Source organism: Manacus candei, unplaced genomic scaffold (genome assembly GCF_025592945.1).
Source record: "Manacus candei isolate 608988 ecotype Guabito, Panama unplaced genomic scaffold, ASM2559294v1 h1tg000015l, whole genome shotgun sequence".
Classification (NCBI taxonomy): Eukaryota; Metazoa; Chordata; class Aves; order Passeriformes; family Pipridae; genus Manacus; species Manacus candei.
The window spans coordinates 16,922,979-16,950,065 of NW_026138063.1; the positions used below are offsets into that span (position 1 = coordinate 16,922,979).

Below are 27,087 nucleotides of genomic sequence, written 5' to 3' on the forward strand. Positions count from 1 at the left end.
GACCAAAAATCTATGATCACCTGTTTGCTTATGATGTTCTCTGTTTTGATTCTTCTTGGAGGTGTGTAACAAATGGCTCTTTGGGATGGGATAACCTCTGTGTTCCATGTTTGTACAGCACTTAAAATATTTGTTTCATTACTGGACCTCTGAGGATCTTCAGCCACTCAAATAAAGGGGGGGAAGAAAAAAAAAAATATTGTTTTGTTGTTGGATTTAGTGTGCCTTTCAATGCAAACATACACTAAATGAAATCTGGACAGAAGTTTGGTTCTTTGGTCTTGCTGTTAATTTCCAAATGTGGCCAAAGAAACTGCTTAGGGCTTGACCCTGCAAGGTGCTGAGCACGTCTGGGATCTGCAAACGTTGCTCAATACAGAACACAGGTTCTTTTCTCTAAAAAACTTGTTGCATTTAGACATAGACAGCTTGGAGTTCTCTGAAATGACAATCATTTTGGAAGAGACATAAATGACCACTGGCTTTAGCAACATTGGCTCTTTGGAAACATTCTCTTTGAATAATGTTAAAAGCCATCCCAGTTTCTGTAATTTAGCTCATCTCTATCATCAGCACCAATAAAAGAAACCTCTACAGATTCCAGACTCACCAGGACCTTGCTGGCATTATGCTTAGAGCCAAGTACCTTATAAATGACTGTTGATCTCAACAAGTGTGTATGTCCTTGCAGGGTGTTTGCATGTGTGCCAAACTGGCACAAGTTGTGAAGAACTTCAGATACTGCCATTATACTTGCATTTATATCTATCAAAATTGCTACCAAAGTTGCACTGGCAGATAAAATCATGCAGCATCTAAGAGGTTACCCAGGTGTGATCTATTAATAGAGATAAATGGTCCAGGAATTAAGTTGTATTATTGACTTATTCCTTAAAGATGGAACACTCTCTTCTATAGCTATAGAGAAGGGAAAGAAAGGTATCACAGCCTTTGTAATACCCCTATGATATGAATTCATCCTGCCTCAGAAGCGTAAAAATTTGCAAGTGAGAGGAGAGCAAAGATGCTGTTTCTGTGCTTTTAGGTTGATATTTTCCCTTTTTGCATGTTTGCAGGATCACCATCTACATAAATGACCTGGCAAACACCTAAAGCTATAGTCAAAACCTGTTTTTTGTATTGCACAATGAAATGTTGTATTTCATTTCTCCTGTAAGATACTTTATACTTTTCCAGAGTGTCTTAGCCAGTTTTTGCCTCCTAGCAATTACTTTTAATAACTGAGACCAACCAGGAAGATGTTGTCTTCTTCTGTAGCTTAGGCATGAGGTATGATAGATCACTTTGTTACTGTCAAAGAATGGATTTTTTCACTCTATCGGCAACATATTTAATCCTGGATCTTGTTACCCTGCTCTGCCTCTGCTACTGTTTGCTGGAACAGAAAGAGGAGAGGGAAGAGGAATTTTGCCTTTTAATGGTTCATTTAGTCAGTTTTATTGAGAGGCAAAAAAACCTTTTGGTTCTATTTGAAAATTGATTCTGCAAATTGATTGACACATTACTGGAAGAACAAATAGTAAAATATAGGGTTGCTTGTCTATATCTGACAATGTGGATTTCTTGTGAAAAATTGAAGCACTGGATAGCACCCAAATGTAAAATCTTGTGCTGGCTAAAATGAAGTGTTCTTAAAATTGGTTTCATCTGGTGTGTTACAAGTAGAGCTTTTGGCTGTAGGCTGAAAGGGCTAAAAGTTCAGTCTCATTCAGACAATCATTTGGTGAGACTGCAACCCCTCATGTTTATAGTTTCTAGAGGAAACCATCCTCTTTGATTAGGACTTGATTATCTTTTCAAATCAGTTTTGTGTAAGGGAAACATCACTTCTTTCATCCAGTGGTTTAGCCAGGGAAATGCCCTGATTCTCCCCTTTTTCCTGCTCCCGTGGCAGGTTTTATGTGACCAGCTTTTAGCAGGACCCATACTGATAGTCCTTGCTGTGTGTAATTCGCAGGGCCGGAGGGTTTTGTCACTAGGTCCTGCTTTCCCTAAGGACCTGTTGCACAGTGTCATTCTGGGAGCAAAATGTCGATAGGATGATCCCTCTGCTCCCCCTGCCTAGTCTGCTCTGCAGGGCTCTGCCACACCAGGGACCTGTGGCTGCATCAGGCAGTGCCAGCCCCTCGCTCCAGACCTCGCACTGCCACCACTGTGATCCTGCTTTCTCACAGAGTCTTGTTTGTTTTCATTCTGGCTGAAATATCCTGGACAGTGTCTTTGGGAACATGGGGCTTGGGATGGTCATAAGTTTTTATTTGAATGTAAGAGGTTTATTTTTGGGGGTATATCTCTTCTGTGGTTAAACATGTGATGGCAGCTGCGGGGATGGAGCAGAGATGGTACCTTTGGTTAGGCTGCTGTTTCCCAAAATCCCCCTGTCAAGAAGGCTGAATGAGATTTTATGACAGCTTAGATCCAATTAATTTTATTTTGGAGTAATGCAATGCTGCATTTTAGTAAAAATAGCCAGTTTCATGTAACTGTTTGTGGAGGATGGGCTTGTCCTGATGGCATGTGTCACCAATTCCAGAGGCACTTGGACTCCAAAACCAGGCTCATACTGCATCTCATGAGTTGCTGGAAAAGTTTCAGATCCAAACGTATCCCGCAAAGACAGTGCTTGAAGACTAGGATGTGAATTTTCCCATTCTGGCCTATTGCTATCAAATTTTGTAAAAATTCCAGAGCAGAAGTTGCTATATATTTTTTCAGATTCTTTTCAGACCCTATGCTTAGACTATGGAGTGTGTTGCTTTTTTAAATGGTAAGTCTACAATTCCACAATTTTTGGCTGTGTAAGCCACCTCCGGCTCTGTGCAACAGGATGGTGGGCTCTCTTTGGTGTGTTGATGTGCACATATGGTACATAGACAGTTGGTGAATTCTAAAGGAATGACCTTCAGGACTGACATTCTTCTATATTTTCATGTTTTTGTCATGCTGTGGTGGGTTTGTTCATTCCTCTTTCCTCTCCTCTGAGTGAAAAACTCTGCAGTCTTCCAGACAGCGTCTCTCTCTCTCTCTCTCACTCACTCAGTCAGACCATCTGTTCCCAGATTACAGATTTCTCTGCATGAGTACCAGGTAACAGACGTGACTTCACCCAATAACTACAGCAAAAAAGGCTTTCACACACTCTCCACAATCTGTGAACATATGATCAGTCTAGGATAACATGTCATGCCAAACACACACCAGAGACATTTATATGCAGTAACAGAATGAACCCTGAAATCAGGTACTTGGCAACCCCAAACCTGACGTTTCCTCTGCGTGTTTTGAAAAGAGGCCTCTGTGCCTGCAATAAAGTCTGTGTTCCTGCCCTGGTGCCTTTTTTTCAGGGGATGGAAGCATAAAATCCTTCTCTCCAGTTTTGTTTAAAGGGAGGCTGGTAACGTCTCCCTTCCCCATGTCAGTCCTTGAGGTTGGTGTGGGAACAAGGTCTCTGTCTCTACTGGCAGCTCAATAATGAGCATTTGCCAAGTGGTGGGAAACACCAGAAAGGACATTTTATCCATCTTTTATCATCTTCACTGGATTCTACCCATTTTGGGAGTAGGATATAGAGACAGACTGATATCCTACACACAAGTGTGTGTATATCTATAATTGTATATCTGAGCTCTTTTATCCCCTCTCCCATTGTCACATCAGTTCTCAAAGGACCATAATGAGACTGAATATTAAAGCAGGGTTATTTTACTGGAGGGAGCTGCTACTCACTCTAATGACAATTGAACACTTGCCTCAAGCCCGTACTGCTCTTTTTAAAATTTATTTTCTGTAATGGTTGAAAAGTTATGGAGCTGGCTTGAAGCTCAGGCACCATGTGTGGGTACCAAAGACAGATAAAGTACAAAGCAGCAGTTTGTTGAGCTATCATGTGATCTGTGGGCCAAGGTTGGTCTTTATCTCTGCTGCAGGGTACGTACTGCAACATATTCCAACAAACTGGTAATATATTTATTTTTTGATAAGTAGATGCGTGTGTTAAATGTCTCATGTTAGTCTTGTGTTCTCCAGGGTCTTGAAATCAGAAAAAGGTGTTAGACAAATTAGTACCCAGGAGAAACAGCAACAGAAGTTGGAAGGGAATTTATGGGTAAATTTTCCTCTTAGATGTCTTTTACAGTATTATTTACTATCCTTTGGATTTCTGGTCAGAAAAGTAATTGGTTATCTGCTACATAGCACTACATGAAAAAATACTTTGAGCAGCTCAAGACCTGAGTACCAAGATTTTTCACAACAGTGAGAGAACCTCAACAGATTGCATCTATTTGTGCACTAGCAACTACAGAAACAAAACTATGAAATGATGTTCAAAGACTTGGGATACATTTATGTATTCACTTATTATTAACCTGCCTCATATGTCCCTGCTTGAGTCTTGGTTTCCAAGAGCCAACATCCATTATCAGGGTTACAATAAGAAAAACAAAAGTGGAAGAACAGTATTTTGAGAAGTCTCAGTCTTGGAAAAAGACTACTTCCTCTTTCACATGGTGCAAACACAGGAGATAAAGATGCTGTTATGTGTCTGATGGGTATGGTCTAGGACAAAAGAGAGTAAGTGTGTACAAATTGCAATCTGTGTGTGAGCTGTTGCTGTGTGCATAACTGGGAACCCATACTCACTGCTGTATGTTTAATTAAGGGGCATGCTGGTGTTGGGATGAGCGTGCATGTCTTCTGAGTGCTTACAAATGAATATGCTCATTTAGCAGACATCATCATTTACTGTGCTGTGTTGTGTCTCAAATGCACAAATCTAATAAGGCGTTGTTGGTGTAAAGGCTTTACTTTATGTTTCACAGTACAGGTAACTTTTATCGCCATTCTATTTGTCCATAAGTTACCATCAAGCTCACAGCTAAAATATGACTTTGGTTTGATGTTTGAGAGACATTTGCCACACTGAAACAGTTCCTTTTGTGATTTTGTCCTGTTTACTGAGCAGTTGTTTTTGTGCTGACTAACAGCTCCTACTGGATCCTAAAGAGGATTTCATACATGTAGGAGATGCAGTAGGATGAGTAAGTGGAGTTTGACCTCACATTTCCTCACGCTGTTATGATGTTTTAGCTATTCAGTACTGCTTGGGCTTCACTAAGAAATCAGAAAAGGGTTTTCTCAGAGTTTGGGCAGAGCCCCCGAGCCCTGGTGTGGGACTGTCTGATCCATGTGTGTGTGTGTGTGTACATGGGGGGTGCAGGGCTGAGCTCAGGACACGGTAGTGCCCTGTGTCACTGGGGTACGCCAAAGGAAGTTCTTCCTCTGCTTTCCTCTCTCCAAAACAGGGATCATTTTCCCAGGGAGTTTGGAATTGTTTCTTGAGCCCAGGGGTAAAGTGTACAATGCACTGTGTTTCTGGTACACAGCACAGGAAAACTTGTATATTCTGGCTTTTGGCGAAGGTAATTCTCTTGTGCAATCACAGCAGCAAACTGAGCACACAGACAATATTTGAGAGCAAAATGCAGTAGACTTAAACAAATGAGAGGATTTTGACTGTAAATAATTCATTCGTTGCTATTCTTTCCTGAAAGATTAGCTCCCAATTTGGAGGAAATCTCCATCTATCCAAGCCCCCTCCTCTCTCTGCTTTTGAGAAAATGGGAAAAACAATCATTTAAACTGTGGAGTGGTAATATCTTTGTCAGAAGAATTGCTATGTTCTGAAGATCAGAATGATCTGGGTGTGATTACCTCTGTGAAGATTTACATTTTCAGCATTAGGCAGAAGGTGTTAAATAAATGTTGACTCAGGCTTCTGCATTTTCTGTCTAATTTCCCACATCTTAATTCTTTACTTTGGGCAACTGCTTCTGAAACTTGGAACTAAATCTTCATTTTAATGTTCTTTTTTTTGCACTTCTTTCACTGCTTCATTCACATCTTTCTGCTTTAATGCTACAATAGTGTGTGGGAGGATTAGTTACACTGATTAAAAAAAATAAAAAATAGAGCAAGAATGAATTAATCTACAAGCCAGACACCTTCATTAAGCAAAGTAGGGAGAATAATATATATAATTAGCAAGACTTCTGCTTACTGTATGCTCTAAAGTAATATATTAGCCATCTCATTATTTTAAAATATTAATTGCCTTGAAATTGTTAGCTACTGTTGGTAATAGCCAATTAGGGCTACTCTTAAAAGGCAGCTATTTACTGCTAATAATTAAATTTTAGAAAATCGGAGTCCTTAGCCACATTTGCTTTCATACTTCTTTTTATTTATTCCTTTTCAGAATCCATAATTCATGTCCCCCTATAAAACAGAAGGACAAAGAGAGACAAACCCATGTTCCATAAAAGGTATTACATCGGTAAAAAATAAGAGCAAAAGATCTTTTTTTTCTCCTCCTTTTTGATAATATGAGTGCACAAATACTCAGTAAAACATGTGGTGGAGTGGAAGCTCATCTGTTTACTGCTCTCTGCAGTGCTCTTTGCATTGTACCTATGCTCCTAAGAAACATGATTGATACCAGCACAGCCTCTGGCTTATTCCTGGAAGTATTTTTTTAATTTATTGTTAATGTTCTCAGAACAGTGAATTGCAGAGATCGCATTCCTGTTTGCTAAGCTCCTGTTCTGCAAGATCTGTCCTCCTGTTTCGCTTTAATTTAAAATTTTGCATCCATTTTCTTCCATGTTATTATAAATGAACATATAGTTCATAGCATGGGGGGAGGAAGAGGGGTGGGGAAGGGATAGAAAAAGATAATTTTTTTCTTTGACATTTACTTTTCAATATAAAAAGGGATATACAGAAATGCCCAACTGTGACTGAAAGCTCTTGCAGCTATGAAGACTGTAGATCATGTGTTCTTTTTCCCTGTCATAGCTGGACGTTTACAGAACCTACAGAGAGGACAGAGGCAAATATTCCTGGAATAACAGAAATATGAGTTGTTCTGTCATTTTGCCCTTGCTGGTGTGCTTGTCCTGAGCAGCAGGATGTGACATCTCCCTGAAACAAGGACATGATGGATATAGGAACTTCAGCACTTCCCCAGTTCTCCATGTCAGTGTGATGCTCATTTAGTATCTCCTATCTATAACTTCATCGTGTTGAGATTCCCAGGGAAACGTAGGGAACTGGGGGCTGCTAATGAGCTTCCAACTCTCCTTAGGCCTTTCACAGCACCCTAGATGGCAGTCCCTCACACAGGTAGCTGTAGCTCTCAGGGTCCCCATGGCCATGCCTACAGATCCCCAGTGAGCAAATCAGATTCAGCAGAAACCCATAAGCAGCTGGTACTTCAGCGGCCCAGTCTTGTCTTGGTTAAAACGAGCACAATCTGTTAAATAATCAGAGATGCTTCCACTTACATTTAGGCTGTGATCCACTGACTGTTATCTGATTGTGTTGACTAAAAATGAAAAGGAAATGAAAACTATTCATACCATGGTCGATTTTGATGGAATGTAACCCGTGCTTTACAAATCTATCGGAGGTCTTTGAAGAGGTTGACAAGGAAGTGAATAAGGGTGAGAAAGTTACTGTACTTGTATTTCTGAAAGACTTTTGATAAAGTCCAGTGCCAAAGACCTTTAAGGGAAACCAAGAAAATACGCAATGGATCTCATTGCTGGGGTTCTGCAGAATCTGTGCTCAGGTCTGTCCTGGTAAACCTACCATAAACTCCTGGGACAAGTAGATGAACAGAGGTGAGAAAGTTTGAGGATAATAGGAAGTTGGTTATTCAGGGTAGTAAACGTGAAGATCACCCATGAGGAAGCACAGAAGTACCTCAGGAGACTGTGTAGGCAAATAAAATTTAATATGCATAGATCTAAACTGATGTGTGTGGGAAAAACGAATCCTAAATTCACATACAAAATTACAGGCTCTGAGCTGACCATTATGACTCAGGATCACAATCTTGGGATTATAATAGTTTGTTCCATGAAAACATTGTCTCAGTGCTGAGAGGCAGCCAAAACGTTAACCAAATGCTAAGTGAGAAAAAAAACTAGAGAGCAACTCTGTGAATCAGTGTTCACCCACGTGTTGAAGAGTGTACTTTCATCTTAAATAGAATATAGTACAACTGGGAGATGTTCACAGGAGTCCAAAAAGGGTGGAAGTACTTCCACAGCAGGAACAGTCTGCATACACTCGGGCTGCTCAGTTTAAAAGGCAGTTGATAGTCCTATAAATTGATGAGCAGAATGGGCAAAGTTGGATTTTTGCCGTCTCTCCCAATGCAAAAGCTCAGAACCATCGAATGGAGTTCACAGGAGCCAAGCTCAAAAGAAACCAAATGAAGTTTGGTTTCCTTGTGCAGAAGACACTAGATGTGTAGCTTTTTCCAAAGGACATGGGGCTGCTCTAAGCCTGCATGGGTTCAAGGAGAGACTGCACAACTCTATGGATGAGAAATTTAGTAACAATTATTAAATTGCAGAAACTGCAACCACTCAGAAAATAGGTGCAGTTAAAAATAGTTGTTCTGTGGGACGACCTGTGGGGACTGCCATACATACATGTCTTCTTTCTGCTTTTCCCTGCTCAGCTCTTAGAAACCCTGCTGGAGACAAATCCTGGGCTCGGTGCACATTTGGTGTGATCAGCTGTGGCTCTCAGTATTCTAACACTCATCATGTGCCTCACTGGTGTCAGGAGAGATTTGGGCTGTGTACTAATGGCTGTGGAGGTGAGACACTTTTCTTTCTTTCCCATTCTTTTATGCAGTGATATGTATCTGTTGTTTAGCCACCAGATGATCGCCTGGTTCTTAACTGACCAAACCTGCCTTGCCAGAAAAAGCACAATTTTAAACTATGCTCTAAAAAATGAGAAATCTCTGCTGTGTTGGGCAAAGCTGCAGAAAGCAACTGTAACGGTTGACAGATCTGTGAGACCCAGAGTCTTACATATCCCAGAACAAATCAAAAAATCATTTGTATTGACCATGAGGAAAAGCTATCAGAAATTGTGATAGTATTTCCTTCATTGTGAATTTATTTTTTGTAGCTCCTAGATAGACAGAAGAAGAAGTCTAGCTTCTGCAAAAATGAAGTTACAAAATAAGTTACACAAAGCTGTAGGAAGATCAGCTCTGATTGCTCACCAGTGACTTCCTAATTTATAGCAATATTCTGCTACAGCAGAATGAAAATTGACTTTTTAAAGTACAAATCCCAAGGAAGGACAGCGTGTAAACTGTACTACTGGTGCAGGAACTGTGCTGGCAGTGATGGAAGCAGCGTTGCTATTGTGGTTCAGAGGAAGCAGCACAGACGTGGCTGTGCAGCTGAGCATTGGCAGCAAATTAAAACTCATTATCACTAGTTCAGCTGCTTGGACACAAAAGCTCTCTTGCCCTGTGAGTGGCTGAGTCCTTCCTGGTTGCTCCAGAGAGGAAATACAAGAACAGACACCTTCTTGTGCTCTCAAGTTTCTAATGATCTGGATGGTGGAGGATAAGACTATGCTGCCCACGCTTGGGTTCTCCTACACTCATAATATTTTGGACTGTGTTTTATCATTGTCCCAGTAAAAGAGGATTATTTTATGAGATCTAATGTGGGATTGGTAAACATCAAGCAAAACAATTTTTAAATTTTCTAGCAGAAGGACTTCAAATTATATGCACAAATGTGATGACTGCATCCATGTACATGGATAATTTTATATCAGCCTAGAAAGGTTTCACTATAATGTACTGATTTGACATATACAAAAAAAAGATCTAGAAGTTTTCACATCAGTAGATTCAAAAATTATTTTCTGATATTAATTATACTGTGTTAATTTTAAAATTAATTTCAGTATTACCTAATATAGGTTTTCTTATATTTTTTATGCTGAAGGGTATTATGAAATTTGAGGTCAAATTACGATTTAGAATGAAAGGAAATTTCAAAACATTGCAATTTTTCCCTAGAAAAGAAATGCAGGAATTTCATCAGCTGTATTTGAGCTGTTATAGAGCAGATGGATTTATACTTTTTCATGGTTTCTCTGTACAATCTCTTTTCTTATACGTGGCACTTATATACATACACAAATACATATACATGGTTGTCCTTTTTTTGTGTGTGTGTGGAAGAAGACTTCTTTTTATTCTGTATCTTTTACTTTTTTAGTACCATCAGTATTATAGTCAATGAAAACTACTTCACTTCACCCAAAGAAAGAGGAAATGCATTTTGTATGTGTCATGGAGGAATTGCTGTTTAATTAATCCCTTTAGCTTCAAAATTATTCAGACAGAGTTAAACTGAGCAGAATTAAATCTCTTCATATCTTATTTTCCTGCATATGCAGATTTTTTTTCATTATATGTTTTAAGGGTATGAAAAATAAGGATTTGTGGGTTTTTTAATTGATATTTTAGAATCCAGAATGTGAATTGTTTGATGTGAAATAACATGAAAAATATAGCTATTATGTTCCATTTCATTGTTAAATAACTTTAGAAGATTTGGGTTTGACCAGGTATACAGAATTTGTATAGTTCTTGTTAATTAATGTTTGTTAATTTCTGCATTTTTAGTGGTTTAAAAGCTCAACTTCAGAAATTTTAGTTATGTTATAAATGTTAAGGGCCATGGATAGAGACATGGAAAGGTTTATGGTAAGAGGTGCTCATTTTCATGTGGTGAGTTGAGAAATGTTCTGAAAAAAAATTGACACTGGAATCATAAAAAACCACAATCACCAGATAGAATGAATTGATTGTAATTTCTGAGTGTGATTCTTTACATCTTGAACACAGAAATGAAAATGTCTCAAAAACTTACCCAGCTGAAGGAAAAAAACAACGAAAAATAATTAAATTATACAAAATAAATCACAGTGATTTGACTTATGGCACTCCAGTTGGAAACTGCCTGTCCTAAGGGAAGACATATCTGCCATGATACAAAATACATTATTAGAGGGGGTGTGTTTTAAGAAAAGACAGAGGGAACTTCCATTCCGTTCTGATTGTCATTGATGTGTTAGGAAAATTACAGATTACTGAGATATTTCATTAAAAAAAATTCTACCACTTGAAACATTATGATTTCTTGGCTAGCATAGGATTGCTTGCCTAGCTTTTAAAATCAGAAGAGATGACTATAATCATCAGCTCTGACTCTATGAATAAAATGGGTCCCAGTGATTCACAAAATTATCCAAGCCACAAGTGGAGTGTAGCTTTTGGAAAAGCGCCCAGTCTTGAAAAGTGTACCAAAACACCAACAAAATAAAATGTCTGGACAATATTTGACACTTATATTCGAAGTGTCAAGGGGAGGCTAAAAGGTTTTTTGAAAGGCCCAGTCTATTGTTTTGGGGATTTGTTTGTTTGTTTGTTTTATTTTAATAGTGGTGTCAGTTGGCTGTACTTGATGCCAATAAAGTGTTATCATAAAAGAAAAGTGCATGAAACATTCCAACCACCTTCCCAAAGATTCCTTAGCCCACCATAAAGTATTACCTTGGCCCTGACTTTTACCCCTTCTCTGAAATGTGCTCAGTTCCTTTTCTTAAATGCTGGGACCCACTGGAGAATTAACCTCAGACACCGCATCCCAGGCTTGAAATCAGTTGTAGGGAAAGCTGGGACTCCTGAAGAGTTCACTTCTGTGTTTAATTCAGAAGTCAAGGATGGATTTGAGTAACTTAATAAACATGTTGTTAAGGAAACCAAAATAGCACAGAGCTCTTATGAAACACTTAAACAAAGGTTTACAAACTTTCTCCATAGAGATAGGACTGAGGCAGGCACTAAAATCTTGTAGGAGTTTTTTTATGCTCAAGGAATAAAACTGAAAAAAAAAAAATAATTACAAATTCCTTCCACCCATGCCCAAATTTCCATGTGAAATAATTACAGTTCCTTCTTCCTTATAGTGGTATTTATCTTGTCTGTTTTATGATTTCTTCCCCTCCAAAGTTGGATATTATTCTCCATTACAAAAATAAATCCTGTAGCTGTTGTTATACTACCTCACAGGACAAATATTCATGCAAATAAAGGACAACCATCTTAAATTTCTTTGCTGTATGCTGTACTTTGTACTTTTGAGCAACAGGTAAGAGTTTGATCCTGTAATGGTCTGTCTCCTGCTTTCCAGGCTTCTAAATTTTAGTATGACATTTAGGCTTTCTTTCTGTCTTTCTTTCCCTGCCCTGCTGGGAAACAGGGATATCAGTATTCTAACAAAGTACTTTAAGAAAGGCAGATTTCAAACTAAAAACACCCACATTACCCAAACTACCTGTGTCCAATGAAACCAGTCATGTGTTTCAAAATTAGGACAGTGGAAGCCACAAAACATTTCAGTTCCCGTTCAGCTCCAGCCCACAAACACTTAATTCAAGTCCTTGAGTGAATACAAATTGCTTTCTTTGACTTTTACACATTGGAAAACCTGTTCTTAAATACTGAAATGAATAACATTTCCAACTACATTCACTGATAAGAATCACTGATACTATTTGTGTATCCTCCTAGTAGATAGAAATACCTTTTCAGGAATCTGCCTGCCAATAATTAGAAAATTGCTGGTGCCTAGCTGGAGATAACAAGTAGAATAATGGCACGTTACATTTTGCTGAACTGAGCCTATGTGACATTGTCATAAGGCACACAAAACCTAAACCATGATGGAGTCACAGAGCTACCTTCTATGACCTTTGTGTAGAGCAAAGCACTACAACTGGAGAAAGATCACTGTTTGATGGGGTTCCCTCAGATCTGATCTCCTACCTTAAAGTGTTTCCAGGGTGTGTGGTTTCCCCACAGGAACTCACTGATGAGCATGTTTGTATGGTGGTAGATGTACATGTCATTGCTTTGCTTTCCACGTGTGGCAGAGACATGGTACAGCTGGCTGGAATGGGAGTCTCTAACACACACCACCCCCTCAAACTAACCCTGAAAGCCCCACAACACTAAACCTCCAGATATGTCCTTTTCTGCTGTATTTGTAATATGCAGAGGTGAACAGTACAGTGATTGAGGATCATTATGCATCTTCTTCAGTTTTACCTTAGCAATGCAAGTCCTCTGAATCTGTGAATCACATGAGAATGGATCTTTTTAGGATACTGTAGATATCAGGTAAGTTAACTTGATTTATGCTGAAACAAGTGATTTCTCCTCTTCACAGTATGCTGAGTTTGATTTTAATTTGCACTGAGGCAAAAGTTCCTTCAGTAAGTCAGTCTTGCCTAGATGAGAATGTCTTTGCTTTTGAGCTTTTGTCACAAAACTGAATTTGTGGAACCATTATAGGAAAGTAAGCGCTGTTTGTAGGAATTCAGCACTTGCAGTCTTTCAGTTAAGAACTGACAGATCTCTCACCCATGTGCGTTTCTGAGTGACTCCAAAGTCTTGTTTTGCTTTGTATTTCCAAACAAGTCAAAAGAGGGAAATAAAATGAAATTTTTACATGTTATACATCAATAAGCATACACACACAGAAACATAAGCACTTCAGCCCACCCAAAAGTAAGGGGAACCTTCCTGAAGAACTGAAGCAGTGCTGTTTGTTGTCTGATATGGTGCACATGTGGTCCTAGACATGACTTTGTTACACTAACCTTTGTCATTTTTAGGAATAGTTACAGTCATGTTGCGAGAGCTGTATGTAGGGAGTGGTCATATTTGTGAGTCAGACTTGGGGAATCAAGTGCTGCATTTTTGCAGCAGGCTTCTAGATTTGGTTGGGAAGGAATGGTACAACTTGTTGTTATATTGTCCACCCAAATGTCACTGTGTAGCTAAAGCTGAATATTTAAGTGGGTTATATGTATTGTCACTTCACCCTGTGCCAACTGTTGCTACAGTGAGAGGCTGGAAGGCCTTTAATGGGAACTGAGATGTACCTCTGCACAGACTGCATCCAAAGAGAGGATGTATTACCTATTTCCAGAGGCATAACCTCTTCTCCTGACACTTAAGATTGGTTAAGTCTATGTCCAAAGTCCACTGTTTATTACCTAAAATGATATTCTACATGACTTTGAAGCCTGTTACAAGGATTAAAATGACAAATTATCTTCTTGGCATCTAGTGGGTTATTACACTGTTTTTCTCTGTGAACAAAGCAAACAGGTTTCAAGTTAGCATCAAAGACGCGTGATTTTGAGATACCAAACAGTTTGCTCATGGTCCTGCTGATGCAATGGATCACATTTACCCTGTGGAAAGATTAATATAGATATCATGTGACATCTTCTCTGTGACTCTTTGACCACTACTAAAGCACAGTACTTTGTTGTGTCATCCCACACCCATTTGTCAACCATACATAATTGATTAGGCTACTGTAACATTTTTATTCTGCACATGAAGTTCTCTCCTCAGCAATCTCTCCCTTCCAAAATCTACATTCATCATTAATTACAAAATCAATGGGAGAGATGTTCTGAACATATACAATTGATAGCTTCCCCCTTCAGATTAGCATAACCTCCCAATTCATTACGTGGAGTGAATAATACAGTTGCTGCCACCATGAAAAGGGGCAGGTCACCTGCTGTAAATTTCTTAACAAAATGTGCTGTCATGTGCCTTTTCACTTGCTGAGTGTTTACTGTGTGTTTGGAGGAGTCCATCTTCTTTCTGAGCCCAGATTTGTCTCTTCTCTTTTGGCAAAGCAACAATCATGATTTTAAACAACTAAATGCTTAAATGTTGAAAGACTGAGAGGTTCCTCTTGAAAGCTGCAGTGATTAAACTGAATACTGCATAGCACTGAGACTGTAACTATGAATAAGATATTAAAAAAAGATGAAAGGATTGAAAAATTTGGTCCCTCTAAACCCAGTGATGTTTCTTGCATGAGAAAGGTGATGGGAATTTAGGCCACAGCGTGCATACTTTCCTGTGTTTTAGCATATTAAAACATTGATATCCCCCAGATTTTTTTTCCCACTCTGTACTATTTTAGGATTAGAGTCTTCCATTCCTCTTTTCTCAAAGAAAATATGCTTTCAGTCACATTTTCCAAAATAGCCTCTGTGGCCTTTCAGTAGCTACCCACTTATACATTTACAAGTCATGTCAGTTACGAAATAGATGTAACATTTCCTGTAAGTCAGAAATGCAGCTGACATTAAATAAGTATTCCTTTAATAGATGGCTAGAAGAATAACATCTTTTTGGTTTTTTTTAAGATGACAATCAAGGATCAGATTCTGATATCACTGTCCATGTTGTACCTTATTCCAGGAGCTTCACTAAAGTGAATGAGACACCTTAGGGAGTAAGGAAGTGGACAATCAGAGTAATCTTTACACTCTACCTGTCAGTGCAAAGACACTGGAATCTTTATGCTGAATAAAACTTATCACAAATTATATCTATGTATGAGGAATCTATATCTTTAATTATAAGATAAGAAGGATGATTTAGGCATTTAAATAAAGGGGATGTATGCTTGAAATTTCCATAAATATTAATGGAAATTTTATTGGAGTTTTAGGAGGAGTAAAACATCATTCCAAATTAATTAACTGCAAGAAAGCCCTTTACCTCAGCAGGATTTGAACCAGGTTTCAAGTGATTTAGTGACTTTAATGGACTTTATTCTAGGGATTATAAAATCATGCCTTGTAATGTTTAAATTGGAGTTATAAAACTAAAAGTATGAACTGAACTGAAACATTATTAGAAAATTGTCATCTGTAATAAATAAATTAGGGACAATACCTGAAGCAAGGCTAATACTAGTATTTACAACAAAATTCAAGCCAGACTATGAAAAAGAGTATTGATAGTTGTCTTCCTTGTTATTAAATTGTAGTATAATTTTCTATGTGTTAGGAGTGAATAGGATATACAGATAGTTACAAACATGCCCTAGACCAAAGATGTCTTCATCTAGTTTGGTATGAAGAGAAATTTATGATCTGATTTTATTAGCACTTCTGGATTGCCCCTTGAGCTAATTTTGCAATATCCTAATGTGATTACCATTCATGGGTTTTATTTAGATCTCAGTGAAGAAAATTACTGCAATCTCTTGCTCTTCATATGTACATTCTGAGTCAGATATTCCCCTCCAGAAAACTTTCCAATAGGATTTACTGGTGAAAATCCAATTGCAAAATCAAAGTCTTTTGTCTGTGGAAATGGTGATGTCTTTCAGCACAGAAAATAAGTGCAAAGTGCATTTAATGATTAAAGCTGTACTTTTAGTGGTACTTCCCTGTCCAATATATATTTCTATTATTTGCTTCAGTATTGTTTCTCATATTCCAAATCATGGGGTTTTCCTGTGTTTGTCAGCTCCTCAGTCATCTGGCAGGATTTCCGAGTTGTTATTTTCCAGTAGTCATAATTCCATGATAATACCACAATCCTTGCCAGAACCCCTTTGTCTCACTTTAAATAACTCTTCCACAGCCTTTTAGTGTGCTCTGCAAACCTCAGCCACCATCTATCTCATCTTTCCTGGCTTTCCCAAACTAGATACACAACTCTCATTACAACAGCACATGAAGAAAGGAAGGTGGATGAGCCTGATCTGAGATTTCTGCATAAATAAGGTTTTCTCAGCTAAATAGAGGCTCTAAACTTGCATACTATTGGCCTGTGTAACTAAATTTATGAAGTTTTCTAAAAGCACATTATTGACTTGTTTATCTGTGATTCAGTGTTGCTACATTTTATGATGTAAATGTGTACTTAGGAGCCTTTATAAAATGCAGATTATTGACCCAGTGCTATAAATATTTACTCACAGTTTTAAAACTCCAATGGTTTGACATATTTGTATGGCTATTCATTTTTAAAAAAGAAAATGCCACGGTAGTATATCTGTATTTGAAATTAAGAATAAAATGCTTAGAATTACCTCAAAAAGCTGTTAACAGTACTTTCAGAGCAATTTTAAACTTTACACATTGTGCATTTCTCTTATAGCCTAATGGGTTGCAAAATTTTATCTTTAAAATGTGATTTATTTTTTTTAATAGTAGGACAAAAAAAATTTAAATATGTTTCAATTCTAGAACTTGTTTTCTAAGTTTCAGCCCAGAGCAAAATTTTTATGGTTGAGTTACAAACCTCTGAAAATAGGGGTTTCTAATGGAAACACTGACACCACTTTAACTATAGCAGCACTGGCAGAGCAGTGTAATATACACTAGAAATAGAAAACAAGATTAGAGATGACATTTAGGACATGAGGCCTTCTCCAGGCTGTGGGAAAAATAACTGTGTTCTATTTTTTTCCACAGGCTGAAAAAGGCCTCCTGGTCTAAGTGTCATCCCTGATCTTATTTCTCATTCATACCATGCATTTAATTAACTCATTTTTTAATTATTATTGACAGCAATTTGTTGCAGTTTTAAGTACCAATCCATGTCCAAATTACAGCTTCCCTAGCTAGTGTATGTCAAGGTGGTGGGGAAAGTGCCAAGGAGACCCAGGACTTTGTTAATATTTCTGTGTCAAAGAACGACAGTCCCAGAGCTGGCTGGATCCTGGGGTAACCAGCCGTGCCAGAGGATGGATCAGGCAGGGGAGAGCCCCTCACACCCGTGCCAGACCAGGAACTGCAGCACTGTACACACATGCAAGCTGCTTTTTCCAAGGGCAGAGTAAAACTTGACAATCAAATACACTTACCCTGGGCTGTCTGGGAGCAGTAACCAGGGGAGTCAGACACTCAGGTGCAACGACTTCCACCACCCCTTCTGGAGCACATTTTCCACCACAGTTTAGCCTTGATCCAGGGTCCTGAGAACTGTAAATTGAGAACATGGCTGAACACTAAGAAATAATTTGGTAAGATGTGACTCTGGACTAGACTGCCTTCACCACAAAGCCACGTCAGGAAGATCTCTCCATCAGTGGGGCCTTCCACCAAAGGAGAGACTTGGTATCATTTCAGAAAGTTAGCTAAGCTCAAGGGTTAAGTTTTACATTTCTCCATGTTGAATTCTTTTTCCTTCCTTAGGCACCTTTCAACTTATAGCTGCTTCAGTTTTGTATTTACTGCACTACATGACAATTCCCTGTATACTTATAGGGCCTTTTAATGCCTACTGTGGAGCTACAGCACTGCTTTGCTGTGGTCTTGCAAGCTCTGTTCTCAGTGTGGGGTAAAAAGGAGTAATAAGCAAACTACCACTGTAGAACAAGTGCAATTGTAATTACTTCTTGCTCCCACCAGAATGCCACTAGGAGATCCCTATCCTAAGGATGACCAGACAGACAGAATGCATGTGTCCTGTCTATATTGGTAGAATTGTCAAGGTAGAAACTTGTGCTACGTTTAAATTGTATTTTCAGTACTCATCTGATCAATTCTTTTTATTGCTGTACTCACAATAGACAGAGATACTGGAAGTGACTGCTCATTCTCCAAAAAACATATTCTGCAAAGTCAGTAATAGAGGCAAATTTATTGCTAAAGCAATTTCCTAGTGAAGATGCTTCACTGTGAATGCTGGTATTAATGTAGGGATAAACATGACCTGTTCTGTGTGCACATGTAAGTAGGTGTATAATGCTGTCTATTTTGTTTGTATGCACAGTGTCTTCTTGGCAGGTAGTCTGCAGCCAGAAATTGCCAGCTGCTAAATGTTCAAGGAAGGATTATTTGAATTGCTCTCTACACTGTGGGAGAGTGGCCAGGATATCGCGTTTAATATAATCAATGGATTCAGTTCCTATAGCAAAGATGTAGGAAAACTTACTTACCTGTGAACATCTTTTGGATTTTAATTTTCGGAAAAAGAGGGAAATAATAATTGTTCTCTTTTGCACAAATGATACCTCTTAAGCCAGAAAATTTGAAATATGAATGATTTGATAAAGTTGAGCTTTCATATGCATTTTCCTACAGGATTTTGCCATTGTTATTGGCACAATACTTTATCCTACTTCCTGTTCTTTATAGATCCAGGAAAATGTCATATACTTTCTTTAATTTTTACAAAACATAAACATTCTTTTAAAAATGTTCTTTCCTGTGGTTACATCTCTCACTGAACAGTACTTTTTTCATGTGCCAAATGCATGATGTAGTCATTTGACAAAAAGTAGCGTGAAGATTTGAAGTGCCATTAGTTACTGGCACTGCTGTAACAGGCTGGTAACCACAGTACTTGTGCATAGGAAGCTGCTGGGAGACAGAATGTTCTTCCAAAAGCACCTTCTTGGTCATATAGGGCCGTGAGTGTGGGACATGAAGAATGGGTGGATCAAAAGTCTATGTTGGGAAAGCAGAAGTCTGCACTTCAGGCAATAGCTGTGCTAATCACTGAACATGGAATGGTGTTGTTCCAGGAGACGTGGTGAACCTACCTAATTAACAGTCATGTCAGAACACTGTGTTACACCAGCCACTGTGTCTCACTTGTGACAGTCTCCAGTCATATTTTTGGCTTAGAGAGCCAGACTAGGAGTTTCTGAGAAAAGATTCTCTAAACATAGAAGCTGCAAGGAGTTAATCTGAAAGAACTCTGTTAAAGCAGTGCAATGGAGTGAGTTGGCATTGATGATAATTTCACCTGATCCAGCCCAATGTGAGCCAGCATAACTCAGGTTTAAATGATTACATGAATTTCCATGCAAAAATTTAACTAAGCACACAATATTGCACCTTCTGTTACCCTGGCACAGCTCTGTGTACAGGCAATTCTATCCCACCCAAACTGAAAAAATAACCATGGCCTGCTGTTTGGTAGATCAGAGCAATGTATTTACAAAGCAAAGCTCATGGCTGGTGGGCATGGATCTGCAGTTTGCGCGATCCCACCAGCCACATAGGTCCTTCACCAGGAAAAAAAATCATGTATTCTCTCTCTAGGCACAGGTAAGTGACCTTGGAAGGACTGTGGCAATAGGTCATATTAAGTCAGCACTAGGTCTTTTCCCTTGTTTGCTCTTGAAACATTTTATGTGATGATTCTGAACATACATGGTACTACTGTTCCCACTATCAGAGACAGCAGATTGACTATGTGCTGATAATGTGCAAGGGAAAGGAGGACATGGCAAAATCTGCCTAGGTTCAGCACCAGCTCTGATTTTCCAGCACACAAAAATCTAAAATTCATTGGTGAGAAATCAAGGAAAGCAAACCAGCCTACTTTGGCAGAATTTGCTGAAGCATAGGGAGACTAAAGTTGTGAGCTTCACACAGCTCTAGATCCAGCTTATGCAATTCCAGCAAAACTTCATGGCTTCATGCTGCATTTCTTCCTCTGAAAATCAGTGTTACTATTTCCTGGTGGTTTATTTCCTTCTTGTGTACCACAGAGAGGTGACAGTGGAAGCTCAGTTTCAGTGTGCATGCACAGCAGGTGAGATACCTTCTCCCAGCTGTAGGCCCTGTTCTGCATCACATTTTTCATAGGAGGCAATAGGAGGAACATTAAAATGCTAAACTGTGAAGATTTACAGCAACAGTTTTCTGTGATAACCTTACATTTATGCTAATTGGAAGCTGTTTGAAATATCATGCTGATATTGTAGTACTACTACACATAATACATTTTCATCTTACAGCTTGATGGGCATGTTGGTGGGAGTTGACTGAACGGATTTAGCAGGTGATGAAGTCAGCTTCCTCTAGACTCACCTTAGTTGCTTCCCCTCCTTGATGAACCTTTTCCTTTAAGTCACCCTGGGAAGCAGCACTACTGGGAAGCAGCTCCTCCTGCAAGAGATGAGCATTCATGTCATGACACTGCTGAGGATTCACAGTACATCTACACAGGTAATTCTGTCCTTCTTTTTTTCCTATATAGTCCCTTTGGATCAGGCTTTAAAGCTGACCATCAGCTATTCAACTTCTAGGTGCCCTCAGTCCACCAAGGTGTCCCCTCGAGTCTGAAGCTCCTGAGTGGCTGGAGTTGGCTCCTTACTACTTTAATTCTCTCTCATTTTCTGTGTCTTAGACACAGGGCACTGTGTCCTAGCACTGAGGGGAGTGGCAGGAGTTACAGCACCAAAACAAAGCCTGCATCCTATTGTGATCACAGGCCCTGAAAAACGTTCAGCTATGGTTTGTCCCTTTGTTTTGGACCTGCCAATCACATTGTGGGACCGAGATGCCTTGGGACAACGGGGGCTTGGTCTTACTACAAATTTGTCCTAAGGGCCACTGAACAGCAGCTGGTCCCTGCCCTAACCTGGACGACAGATAAGCTGGTTTGAGTGGACCAGTGGCTGATTAGAAAGGACAAGCTGCAACACCTTCAAGCCCTCGTTCAAGAACAACTTTTAGCAAGACATATTTGTGCTTCTACCAGTCCCTGGAATTCCCCAGTGTTTGTGATCCAAAAAAGAAGTGGCAAGTGGCCACTTGCCACTCTGGAACAGGGATTTGAATCACATTTTCCCAGATGCCTTAGCCACTACCAAATAGGTTTGCAATGCTTCTTTGTCTGGTTCAGAGTCTGTTTTGTTACTCAGACCATGTCGAAATGCCCTGGCAGGAAGAGAGCCTGGCTCTCAGTCCAGGACTAACAGTCACCGGGTGCTCAGGGTTCTCTGCTGGTAAGGAGGATCATTCTCTGACTGAGAAGAATCTGCTGATTATTCTGAAATCCTCTCCCATTGCAGCAGACATGTGACTCCATTGAAAAGTTCACATCTGAGAAGACCCTGGGGAAGAAATACAGAGGTGCCTAAAGCCCTACTCCATCCACTAACATCTCATTTCTTACCTAATCTCTTTGGTACCCTTTTCTAGAAATCTAATTCTCTGCACAGGTTCTTGGGGAAACCTTTCTTTAGCAAAGACAGCCAATGATCCAAAGTCTGTGATGCTGACCCTAAATATGTTTTTTCAGATGTTGCTGATGAGCTTTCCTATCTTCTTCATGTGCTGCTCATTGCAAATAGGGAGATGTTTCTCTTTGGTTTTAAGAAAATGCCTCTCTGATTTGCGAGTTAAACTATTAAAAAATAAAACTAAAATAAAGCTTGATATGTGTTGTCTGACAAAAGTCCCTAACTACATCAGGATTTTGTAATACTTTGATCAGAAAGAGGTTATAAATTCTTATAGTAAAACTGCTGTTTTACAGACAGAATATTACCAAAAAAAGACACTGTTAACTTGTGGCTACTGGGAAATGCCAATTCCTGCAGTCTGGTCTCAGTCTTCCTTTAAACATTTGTTAGGGGAAATATGTTAAATTGATTAATTTCTGAAGTATAATAATAGCAGCAATATTATACCGTGGTGAAGGTTATTTTGCATAACTTTGAAACATTTGCAGAAGGCTCAACATTTGGTGTCTTAATAAGGATATATCTTCCCAGTAACAATTAGCAGTTTGTGTTGCCTGCTGCAGTAACTGCTACAGCAGTGAGGATCCCAGTGCCATGTTTCCCATGCAGAAGGTGCCATGTAGTGCCACCACCCTGGATGGGGTCAGTCTCAGGGTGCTGGCTGAGCAGCTGAGAGCTCATCTGTGACAAGTGGACAAGCAGTGTGACAGTCTCCATGCTAATGTGTCTGCAGGACTTTGCACAGGGGAAACAGGGCAATGGTGAGAGAGCAGCAGAATAAATCAAAGTGTGAAAGCAACTGCAGTCAAATGTCACACCCAAACAGTCAGGGACTTGGCAGGCTGCTTGGAAACAGGTTAGGTTACCTGTCAACATAGCATTTTCTTTCTACTGCTAGAGAATAATGTTATCTGAGGGTAACACCTAAGGAGCACAGAGGGTTGTTATAGAGACTTGACCCTCTAAACCCTTATTGTAGCAAATTATTCCATTGACGCAAATGGGAACACTCCTGTGAAAAAGATCTCTGTTACATTATCTAATTCTTTAAATATCAAAGTTATCTATTAAGTACAGTTTTCTTGCACTTGTATACATATCTATACATCTTTAATAAAATGACATTATTTGGGGGATCACAGTAACTGTTTAGGACTGTAGGATATAAATTCTCACTTGGAAACATTAATTCTGCACTTTCTAAACAAAGAGATATAAACCCTGATTTGACTTTGGTATTTTCTTTGCTTGGGAACCACTAGCCCAGAGTCCAACAACTGTCTAAAGTCTAATGCTTCCCCTTGTGAAAACATAGATATTGGAGACATGTAGTTGTGGAGCAAGAAGAGTTTAAACTGTAAAGAAGAATAAAAAAGGGAAAACAGATTAAAGTTTAGAATCAAGCCTTGTTTGTTTTTACCTATTCCAAATTACTTTATGTATTATGATGCAAATCTCAACATTTCTTGAAATATTGATTACTTGAATATAAATCATTTTGCAGCTGCTATTTCTGTTGTCAGACAAGCCTCTATACTCTGAAACTTTCATGAGCAGGAGGCTGTGCAGTTCATGTTTTCTCCCTTACCCCATGTATTTTTGTAGGAAACAGTCCTGATGGCTTCAGGAACAAAGAAACCAAAACAAGGTAAGTTGCCTTCAGATTGGAATCTTGCAGCCAAGAAGTTGACTCAATCACTTAACTTTACAATGTACCTCACTATGTCACTGCACAGTTTTCCAAAGGCAGCTTTATGTAGCTTTGTTAGAAAGCACTTCCCTTCTCACTTCTTTTTGTCTGCTTCACTGCTAGTTTAGAACTGAAGCCAAACTCTTAGAAGTCACTTTTATCTCAGAGAAGATTAACAGAAAATATTGAATCCCTGCCTTCCTTCAGTTTTGAGGAAAAAAAAAATTAAAATTCTTTGCATATAAGCCATGCATTTCAGCTCTTAACCTGACAACTTTCAGTGGTTGTAGTGTTTTGGACCATTATTTAGACCTTCTCATTTAGAGTGTACTGAACTATTTTTATTTTCAGGGTACCTTTTCCCCAGGAAAACCTGCAGTGTTGGAGTTGAAACTATCCCTGGCTTGGGGGTTTGAGGCCCTGGGACACAGGCCCACCCCTAATATTTAAAACATGCTGCCAATAGTGGACCAGGCAGTGGCAGACTGATTACGCAGAAACATACTGTGATTTTTAAAAACTGGATTCCCTCTAATTAAAAACACATTATGAATTCTCTGAGAGGAAAAAAAAGTCATGGCATGGCTGATTTTTATTATATCTGTCACTGTCTCACCATGGATTCAGCTAGCTGAACCATTTTTTTATGAATAACATTTAGTTTGAATTCTGGCATTTTTAATTGAATGAGTATTTTTTCATTACTTTACCAGGGATGGGTTGCAATGAATCTGACCAGAATATTTCTGGCCTATATTTTTTTTTAAAACACAGAACCAGTGTGATGACCTGCAAATGTTTTGCTTATTTTTGTGCTATTTATTCCAGTATTCTCCTCTGGTAGGAACATATGTCTTCATTAAAGGCTGAAAGGCTGAAAAGCTTATTGGTACTAGTCCTAGGTTCTCACATGCAAAAGCCATGAAGAAAAAACATGGAACCATTTTCACAAACAACAGACGAACCCAGAGCTCTTCTTAAAAAACAATGTAAGGAGACTTCATACATCTGTCCGCACTGAAAACAGACTATGCATTTAGTTTTATTTTGTTTCACAAAAACATGTTTGTCTATGGTAGAACAGAGCATTCACCACTGCCCTTTATCTAAATAAACCAATCTGTAGAAAGTGTTTGGAGCCAATTTTCCAGAGTTCCATCTGAACCTCACTTTGTGTCCGTGTGACTCAGTGGCTTGTCTGGTGAAGGAGAGGTCCATGTGTCTAAATGAACAGGCCTAACACCATAAATTTTGAATCAAAGTGCCAATGAAGCACAGTGCAATCTAATTCTGACATTCATTTCTGAAGCTGTAATTTAATTCAGCCATAAATGAGCTTGGTGCAAGAATTAATTTGAAGTTGCTTTTATTTCTCATCTGCTGGCTAAAGCTTGCAAACAATAGGGGAAAGGTCTTGCTATACTGCTACAAATAAGTAAACAATCTTTTCTGCCAAGAAGACTACAGTGTAAATGCAGAGTCAGGGAATAATTTTTTGACTAATTTATCCTGCATATGGGTACTTGGAAACTACAGATGCTACACAGCAATCTCTATTTACAAGTATTTCCCAAAGGAAAAGAGAACTTCAATTGCACCTAGTTTATAATAAATCATTGCCATGGACTGCTGCTAGCCCACATTAGAGAAGCACAGTGGATAGGGTGAGGTGTGGGTGAGCAGTCTGGCTCAGCCTTAGAAGCACAATCCCTATGTGACAGCAAAGACAAGTTGAGAAGTTGGGAAGAGGACATGAAGAGGATACAGAAGAGATTGAAAGCCTCAGTCTATCAGAAAGTAGCTACAAGAGCTCCTCCATAACTAATTCCCTTCCTTTCCTTCTCTTTTTCTAGCCTATGCTTCTTCCTCCCTCCCATGCTTTGACCTATTCCTGGGGTTGTTTTCTCCCTCTTCCATTATTCTGTAAATGCCACCAGCCCTTAGCCTGGAGACAGGAGTGCAGGAAAAACAGGGCTGTGAAATGAATCTCTCTCTCTCTCTATTTACATTGGTTTCCACCCATGCTATGAACAGGCATATGGTGTTAATCTAAACTGTCCAACACATTAGTGGGAGGGAAGTAGCACCCAGAGGATTATTACAACATTTTACCTGGCAGATGCCACCATATTTATTGATATGAAAACTTCCTCCATCCATATCAGCCACTGCAACCTCCCTCTGTGAAGTTTCCTTGAATTTAGGCATAGTTCTATTAAAATATTTTGTTGAACTCCTGAAGTTTTACTGTGACTAGAGCTGACATTCGTTATTCAGGAAAAGCTATCACTAAAGTCAATAGAATTTTAAAGTAATGAATGATGTGTTTATTGTATTTGGCTGGTTGAACACATATCGCATTTTTATGATTAATTTCTGTGGGCTACATATGCATATGTATACACATGTATGCATAAGTATATGTATGTATACATATTTGTACATTTGTATATATATATATGTATTTTTGATCTTCAAGCCTGTGATTTTATATCAAATATCCCTAAAGAGAACACTAAAATCAATTGAGAATGATACCTCAAAATGCTAAAAAGCAGGGCCAAAGAAAAGTATCACTTGAGTTAACTTTCAGATAATCCCGAAATGTGTAATAATGTCAAGCCAAATCTGGAAAGCATTTATAAAATAAGAGAGGATATATTTGAAAAAAAAATAATCAAAGTTTCCTTATTTGTCTTTTAAAAATAATATTTTCAAAATAGCTTTCCTACAGTTTTAATCAAATAACTAGAGCCAGTATAAATATGAAGAAAAAGGGTCAAAGACAATTTTAAAACCATCCTTTTGGAAGGGCAAATGCTTTCAGTTTGGTTTTACTTTTACACAGAAAAACTACATTCAATTCCATCAAGCCCTGCGTTTTCAAATATTTTGTGGTTCTGGCTTAATTCCATAAGAGAGAAAAACTTCAAAGTTAAGGATCAAGCCTCCAATATGACATAGTTGGGTAAAATTAAGGATGGTAACCCGTTGTGACAGACAGTAGGGAGGGAGTGATCTCTGACCCTGAATTTCCTTCCTTTTGCTTGAATTATAGCAAATCTCAAATATGGATGAATTTCTTTTGGTATTATGATAATATGTCTTTGCTTTTTATTTTGTAAGCAAATAAATTCTAGAATATCTGCATACTAGTATTGGTGATAAAATATTTCATACCTCTAAGACAGCTACAAAATCTGACTCCCCTTTCCTGGGGACCTGTTCTGGGTTCTTTGTGTCTACAAGCCCTTGCAAATACCCTTTTTTTCCCTTTGGCCAACATGGGAACATGATCATGATATCCAGTGACATGCAATATGGTAGAATGTTGTTCTGCCTCTCATGAGATTGGTATATGAGAAAAATCAAGGCCCACACATGGAAATATCACTGATAGCACTTGAGACACTGGGCAACATTTTGGGCTCAGAGCCAACCACCTTCAGTGCAATCTTCTATAGCAAGGCAAGTCAATGAATATGCAGAAAGAACTGGGGGGGTGGGGAGAAAACCACACATCTTATAGGTTAAAATTTTTCCATCTCCATCTGTTCCTTAAAGGGAAAATTGGATTTTGTGAGAATATTTTTTTTTTCCACAAAAAATAGTATCTTTCTGTAGAAAATTAGAGCTGTTCATCAGAAAGCCAAACACCTG

General features: G+C 38.7%; 1 protein-coding gene across 5 annotated transcripts in view; it reads left to right on the plus strand.

Annotated features, from left to right (window-relative positions):
* Positions 1-26,690, plus strand: part of IRS1 (insulin receptor substrate 1) — a 281,844-nt gene extending 255,154 nt beyond the window's left edge. For 4 of the 5 annotated variants that reach the window (XR_007903534.1, XR_007903533.1, XR_007903535.1 and 1 more), the window contains 3 exons: positions 8,552-8,692; positions 20,505-20,715; positions 23,343-26,690. The gene's annotated coding sequence lies outside the window, so the exon portion shown is untranslated. Of the gene's footprint in view, positions 1-6,277; positions 6,345-8,551; positions 8,693-20,504; positions 20,716-23,342 lie in introns of all 5 variants that reach the window. The other variant, XR_007903536.1, reaches the window with a different exon arrangement.
* The last annotated feature ends 397 nt before the right edge of the window (positions 26,691-27,087 follow it).